The 7,668-nt window shown below is 55.5% G+C and overlaps 1 long non-coding RNA gene across 1 annotated transcript; it reads right to left on the bottom strand.

Moving 5' to 3' along the window:
- Nucleotides 1–4,289: 4,289 nt before the first annotated feature.
- LOC122486428 lies at nucleotides 4,290–6,590 on the bottom strand. The gene is made up of 2 exons (XR_006298156.1): nucleotides 6,132–6,590; nucleotides 4,290–5,649 (listed from the first exon to the last, which is right to left on the bottom strand). It is a non-coding gene; the product is annotated as an uncharacterized LOC122486428 (long non-coding RNA).
- Between the last annotated feature and the right edge of the window lie 1,078 nt (nucleotides 6,591–7,668).

Below are 7,668 nucleotides of genomic sequence, written 5' to 3'. Positions count from 1 at the left end.
CGAAGAGTCAACACACCTACTTCCCAGGAAATGGACATTTCCGGAAGGGGAGCATCCAATTCTCGGTCCACACACGACGGCTTGTTGTCTTTTCCAGAGCTGATGAGTCCAAACACACATGGCCGGTCATGGCTCCCCAGAGCCTCTCCCGGGAGACACACAAGACACCCCAGGCGCCCAAGGTGACAAGTGTCAGAACTCCGACAGCGATTGCTGGCAGAGGGGAAGAAGGTACATTCAGCCACGTTGATCTCAAGACTGAGGCTCATTCCATGATCACCTCGCACATCTGGCCACACTGGGGGCGTAGAGACGGAAGGGGCTCTGACCTGACTCCTGAGGGAAATGGACTCTGAAAACTTGAAATGAGTCGACACCCCCAACAAAAACTCTACCCGTAAAAAATTTTAATGCTTTTTTGTATTTGAGAGATAAGGAGAGACAGAATGCGAGCAGGGGAGGGGCAGAGAGAGAGGGAGACACAGAAGCCAAAGCAGCTCCAGGCTCTGAACTGTCGGCACAGAGCCTGACCTGGGCTCAAACTCACAAACCATGAGATCTTGACCTGAGCTGAAGTCAGATGTGTAACTGACTGAGCCACTCGTGCACCCCCAAAACCCTACCCTTTAAAGCTCTAGTCCCTTCTGTGTCTCCCTAGCAGGAGGATGCTATAGAAGATTTGCAGAACCTTGTAGTTGGGGCGGGAGGGGGGCGTTAGAAAGGGGACATCAGGAAAAGCAGCCAACCCATCTTAGGTGCTGGTGGACAGAGCTCTGTATTTGTGTCCCTTCTCCCCAGCAGCTGGAGAGGAGTCTTCCCTGGGTCATGGTCCTTCCCGAGTTGAACACAAGAGCCGACAGCTCCGGGGGAAGCGTTAGGTCCAGGGGCTGGTAGATTCTGCTTTCCCAAGATGGCCGCCACCACATGTGTTATCTCGTCCGCGGTCCTGGGCATTCCTCTCACTGCAAGCGGAGCCTGGGCCCCCTCCCCTTGCATCTGAGAATCCTCGTTGCTGCTTCAACCAGCGGAATGAGGCAGGAGTGTCAGCTGTCGCTTCCCGGGCCGGGCCGGAAAAGTCCACGCAGCTCTCTCGAATCTTCTCTCCAGTGTCCTCTCCGGACGTACCTCTCGGGACCGGCTGCCCGGGGGAGACCGAGGGTGGGTGCGCTGCTCCCCGAGGAGCCCACCTTCAGTGATCCCAGAGCAGGAAGTGGACAGGTGAGGGGAGCCGCCTGGGAAGGCGTCGTCAGGCCAGCTGCCTGGGTCGTCCCTGTCATGCCAGATTTCCCAACTGAGGCTTCAGTCATCAAGAAGCAGAGAGGACAGCCTGCCCCACCACCCGATGCCCTTTATGAAATCCTGGCTCCTGAGTTCATGGGCATAACAAAGTGGTTGGGTGACACAGAGTCAGGCCTCTTGGAGTCCCTTCCTGCTGTTTCTGCCACCTCGAGGCAAGTGTGGGCAGCCAAAACGAACTCAGGGTGTAAAGCACCTGGACTGGGAAGTCACCCTGCTTTCCATCGACCCCGGGGCAGCGGCTGGCTACAAGCAAATGACACACAAGAGGCCCCCAGAGCAGGAGCTGGTGCTCCGGGGTGGAGGATTACCATGGAGGCACGGGTCCCGCCTCTCCCCAGGGAAGACGCCAGGCTGGCCTGCGCGGGGTGGGGGGCAGGAGTCCAGGGGCCAAGGCCTCCATGCATCCAACTTTGTCAGCACCGCTGAGGGGAAGGGACGGCGGGACAAGGGAGGGCAGCTGAGCTCTAATTCAGTCAGCCAAGCAGGGTCTGCCTGGTCTCGAGGCTGTGCTCCAGTCCTGGCCAGAGCTGGGATCCACCTGTGGCCACAGGTAAGTAGCCCCAAGATATCCCAAAGAAGAGAGGCAGGGTTTCCAGAAGACCTATCTTGGGGCGCCTGGGTGGCTCCGTCGGTTAAGCGACTGACTCTTGGTTTGGGTTCAGGTCATGATCTTGCCGTTCTGCGTGTACTACAGAGCCTGCTTGGGATTTTCTCGATCGCCCCCTCTCTCTCCGCCCCTGCCCTGCTCGTGCGCTGTCTTTAAATACGTAAACTTTAAAAAAATAAATAAAAGACCTACTTTGTTGCAGAGAGGGGAATCTCATGTCATTGGCTAATGAGATGCACTGGCTTTCATGGCCCAACCAAACCCCGTGGTGTGGGTCACAGCAAGGGGCCTTCGTGCCGTTCATCAGGCTGGGCACCGAGCGCTGTCCCCGACCCGTCTGGTGTCCGTCCATGGGATGCACGCCACAAGACGGTGCAGCACAGGAAAGGATACTTAAATGTAAGGAGAAGCCCAATGTATACATATTTTTAATATTTTATTTATTTTTTGAGAGAGACTGGGCACAAGTGGGGGAGGGGCAGAGAGAGAGGGACCCAGGATCCGAAGTGGGATCTGCACCAACAGGCTGACAGCAATGAGCCCGACGCGGGCCCTGAACTCACGAACTTCGAGATCATGGCCTGAGCCGAAGTCGGATGCTCAGCCAACCGAGCCACCCAGGGGCCCCAAAGCCCAACGTGTTGAAAGGAGGTGAGCAAGAGGTCCTAGCTCCAGCCTCCAAGAGCAAACCTGAGATGGTCTGCCAGGGGACCTGGCCCTCTGGGGGCTGTGCAGTAACTGTCCCTGATTTTAGGAGCTCCCCACACGTCGTCCCTAGTCCCCGCCATAGGCTCGGGTCTGGGGCCCAACCCACTGTGTCTTCTGGGAAAGCAGGTTTCCTGGCCCTGCCCGAACCTCTGCGCTAGCCTCTCTCAAGGAACACCAGCCTTTTCCAGGAGACATTTGAATGGAGGAACAGGGAGGCCTGGGTCTTGTCTCTGATGCTTGAGGGGCTGGACACACCTTGTCACTTGTGTTGGGAACTCTCAGGAGGAAGGAAGGAGTTGCTCTGCAGAGAGCGGCCCGGGACATCAGAGAGGCAACGGCAGGGCGGGAAAAGAAGACCCATCAGCCCTGACACCCCAGGAAGGTCTGCTCTGCGCTCCCACTGGATGTTCGCCCCCTGTCCCTGCCCCGGGGAACCCAGGGAGCCCCCCACCCGGGCTCTATCAGTCGCTGCTCTTCCTCTCCCTCAGACACCACTATTCAGAATGCTGCTCAGAATCTCCTGTTTCCACGGTGCTTACGGATCATCTCGTAGCTAAGTCTCCCTCGCCAGCCTTGTGTGACCTGGAGAGTCACACACGTCCAGGCCAGGGCGGGGGTGTGTCTGCCTGAGGACACAGGGCAGTTCTTTGGGCCCTGCCCTGTATGTCGTGACCACAGTCTCAGGGAAATGTCCAGGCTCAGAATTCGGAAATCCCTGGGGCGCCTGGGTGGCTCAGTCGGTTGAGCGTCCAACTTCCGCCCAGGTCATGATCTCGCGGTTTGTGAGTTCGAGCCCCTCGTCGGGCTCTGGGCTGACAGCTCGGAGCCTGGAACCTGCTTCAGATTTCCGGCATTTAAAATGGTGACGGAATAAGTGTCTGCTGTTTCAAGCCACCAGGTTTGTGCTGATTCCTTGCAGCAGCCCCTGGAAACTAACAGAGCGGGGCCTGAGAGATGTCACCGTAAAAATAATCGTGAATTGGGGCGCCTGGGTGGCTCAGTCAGTTAAGCATCTGACTTCAGCTCAGGTCATGATCTCACGGTCCATGAGTTCGAGCCCCGTGTCAGGCTCTGTGCTGACAGCTCAGAGCCTGTAGCCTGCTTCGGATTCTGTGTCTCCCTCTCTCTCTGCCCCTCCCCTGCTCATGTTCTGTCTCTCTCTGTCTCAAAAATAAATAAAACAACATTTTAAATAAATAAATAAATAAATAATCGTGAATTTATTTAGATGTTCCCAAGGTGCCAGACACATCCCTGAGTGGTGCCCGTGTATTAATCAGTTACATCCTCATGACAACTCCATGAGGAAGGCTCCAGCAGTACCCTCTTCCCAAGGCTCCCGCTGTTCAGGAAGCTGCCCAAGGTCTCCCAGCCAGTTTATGGGAGAGCCGGGATTCGAACCCAGGCCACCTGTGGGCTTCCCCACCTCCCACACTGCCTCTCTGGCTAGAGCAATCACCATAATCAGCCGGTCACTTACCGTGACCAGGGAGTGAGTGTAGAAAACCAGAGTGGGGGGGCGGGGGTAAGGGGAGAGGAGCGGACACATGAGTTTGGTTTTGAGCTTGAGTGCAGAAATTGACTAGATGCTGGGATTCGATGAATCCCGGGCTCTCGTGGAGATTTCTGGGCTGGAGCTGCTGGTGTGGATTATACATAAAATGAGGATTCTGTGTGAGCTCCCTGAAGGCATACGGGAAGACAGAGAAGGGCACAGAGGACGGGGCCCTGGCACAGTGGGGATGAGGGTTCGGGTGTGCCGGTTGCCGAGGCTGGCCTGTGTTTCTGCAGGTGGCCAGGCCAGCAGGGACAGGGAACATTCTAGGATTTATCTTGACCATCCCTTCCAGGAGGGAGGGGGCAAAAAAGCACCGATTCTGGATGGTCTGGGGTCCCTGGCGGCTGTGCTTTCCTGCAGGTCCCTGTGCTAAGGTGCTCAGGGCTTCCTTCCAAGGGAAGATGTCCTACAGCGAAGGCTCTCGGGATAACGTGTTGTCTGGGCAGCGGCTTGGAGCAGCAGGAGATATTAACCAGGCGCCCAGTGTCGCGGGCAAAGGGAAGAATGCGTAAGGACACAATTCCTGACACGTCAAGGGGGCAGGGGACCACGATCACCGGATGTCACCAGAGCAGTATGTTGAGAGGCGGGTCCAGGGTGCTGAGCGGGCAGCAGTCACCTAATAAAATAGGGATCAGAGAGCCCCTAACACAGGCAGGAACAAGATGAGCACACCATCCACCTGGCTTCTCTCTCCTCTGTTTCCTCACCTGTGGTATCACCTCAGGTCTGAGGCCAGGAGGGGACGTTGCTCAACCTTGACCTTCACTTGACAAGGGGCTTGGAGAGGATCAAAGCACACAGCGCTGTCACTATGGACCGAGTGTCTGTGTCCCCCTGACGTTCGAAACCCCCAGTGTGTTGTCCCTGGAGGTGGCGCCTGTGGGAGGTAATTAGGGTTAGGTGAGGTCTTGAGGGTGGGGACCGTGACAGGATCAGTGCCCTTATCAGAGCCTGCAGACTGGCGCCGTCTCTCTCTCTCTCTCTCTCTCTCTCTCTCTGCCAGGTGAGAACACAGTCTGAAGGCTGCCATCAGGAAGCGGGCCCCCATCAGACGTCCGCCAGCACCCTGACCTTGGACTTCCCGGCCTCTGGGGCTGAGAGGAGTAGATGTTTGTTGCATAAGCCACTCAGTCTGTGATGTTTCACGGGAGCAGGGCCCAAAGAGTCAAGGCGCGTGTGAAGGCGTTTTGTAAACTTAGGAGATACGGAGCCCAGTGCTCGTGACTCATGGCTGGGTGTTTGGGTCCCTTCCAGCTTGTAAATCGTATCCCATAAACACGCCTGTGCAGATGGGTTTCGGGTCATTGGTGAGGTCCATTCCCCGCAGCCCCGATCGCCGGGACAGGCAGTGCGATCTCGTTCATGGTTTTTGTTTTGGCCCGTATTTTATGCCTCTGCTTCCCTGTGTTATCTCAGCCCGTGTCACGCTGAAGTTCTTCAAACTGGTTTGTCTTGCTTTCTTTACAAAAGTTGTCTGAGGAGAAAGGATAAAAGTTGTGTCTTCCTTCCTTTTTTCCTTCCTCCTTCCCTTTCCTTTTTTCTTTCTTTTTCTTTCTTTTTTTTTCTTTCTCTCTTTCTATTCTTTCATTCTCCCTCCCTCCCTCCTTCCTTTCTCTTTCTTTCTCCCTCCCTCCTTTTTTCTTTCTTTCTTCCTTCCTTTCTTTCTTCCTCCCTCCCTCCTTTCTTTCTTTCTTTCTTTCTTTCTTTCTTTCTTTCTTCTTTCTCCCTCCATCCCTCCCTTCCTCTTTCTTTCTCCCTCCCTCCTTTCTTTCTTTCCCTCTTCCTTACTTTCTTTCTTTCTCCCTCCCTCCCTCCTTCCCTTCCTTCCTTCTTTCTTCCTTTCTTTCTCTCCCTGTAACATAAGTTCACAGAATGAGAGCTGAATGCTCTGATGTGGACGAGCCCCCTCTCACAGCACGACGCACAAATATTGGGATGACCATACACAGTACTCACAATGCTGGGAGGCTTCTGCAGAGCAGTGGGGCCCTGGCTGTGTCACATGAAGTGAATGACTCAGCTCTCGTAAGCGGGCCTCCTCATCTGGAAAATAGAAGGAAACACCGACTTCTCGCCATTGGTGTTTCAAGGAGCTCGTAAGTGGGATATTTTATAAAGTCCTTAGCCTGTTATTTGGCCCATAGCAAGACCTCCGTAAGTATTTATTGAGCTTTTAGACTGAAGGTTATTGAGTCAGCATTTTCTAGAGCTGATGTCATCGGGCAGCAAATGGCTCGGCTTATTAGTCTCATGATCACATCATCGCCGCCCTCACCACACTCAGTCTTGCCTTTCTCTCCCTCTAGGTGTTTCCGTGTGGCCACATGAAGCCTCAGCGAGGATCCTGGGATGGTCCATTGGAGCGAGTCAGCTTCCAAGTCCTGACATCCCGCGGGACGCCTTCCTTAGAAAGTTCCTAGCACTGGTGTTACAGTCTAGCTCATAAGGGCCCAGAGAGAGCAATACAGGAGGTGTTGGGGGCAAAGCCAAAGGTTAGGTAACTTTGCGCCCACCCCTTCTCTGCCAAAGTGGCTTCTAGGCGGATGTAGTGAAGCTGCTCGCTGACAGTGTGGACCCTGCTCCACCTGCCTCATCAGAACGTGGGAGCTGTGTGGCCCCGTCCATCCTCCCCATGTCAGTTGACGCCCATCCAGGAAGGGAAGCGGGTGGGACGGAGGAGCAGAGGGCAACACGGCCCGAGGGTGCATTGCCAAAAACTTCTCTGTAACCAAAAACACGCAAGAGCCAAGTTCCTTGGCTGTGGAACTTGAAAGCATCCTTCTTAAGTGACACAGAATTAAGCTCTGGCATTTAAAAAGTGACAACTTGATGGGGCACCTGGGTGGCTCAGCCAGCTGAGCATCTTGACTTGATTTCGGCTCAGGTCACGATCTCACCATCTGTGGGTTCAAGCCCCGCGTCAGGCTCTGTGCTGACAGCTCGGAGCCTGGAGCCTGCTTCGGATTCTGGGTCTCCCTCTCTCTCTGCCCCTCCCCCGCCGGTGCTCTGTTTCTCTCTCTCAAAAATAAAAACAAACATTAAAAAATTACTTTTTAGAAAAGGTAAAATAACGGAGGCCACATAGATGCAGGAAGAACACTTCTACCATAGAGGAATTGATACAGGAAATCAGCAGGCCCACCTGGGGCTCTGGCCCACCTTCACACACCTCGGGCTCCTGTCCTCATCCCGGACTCTGTCTCTGTGGTGACCACGCACAACCCTGCTCGGAAGAGTCCGGCACCCGAGTTGGTCCCGGGACCCCTCCCAGGGGCTGCAGACCCCTGTCAAGCAGGTGCCCCGCCCCCGCCCCCCCCCCCCCCCCCCCCCCCCCCCCCCCCCCCCCCCCCCCCCCCCCCACCGCACTGAAGACTTCATCCTGTGCATCGTCCAGAGCCTCCACCGGGCCAACCCTGGCCCCACTGGGAAGCCTGCCCTCTGTCAGACACTGTCAGAAACACCCACGCAGCACCCCTCCCAGCTGACAAGAGCC

The sequence above is a fragment of the Prionailurus bengalensis genome, chromosome A2 (genome assembly GCF_016509475.1).
Source record: "Prionailurus bengalensis isolate Pbe53 chromosome A2, Fcat_Pben_1.1_paternal_pri, whole genome shotgun sequence".
NCBI lineage: Eukaryota > Metazoa > Chordata > Mammalia > Carnivora > Felidae > Prionailurus > Prionailurus bengalensis.
This window is presented reverse-complemented; position numbering and strand designations above follow the sequence as displayed.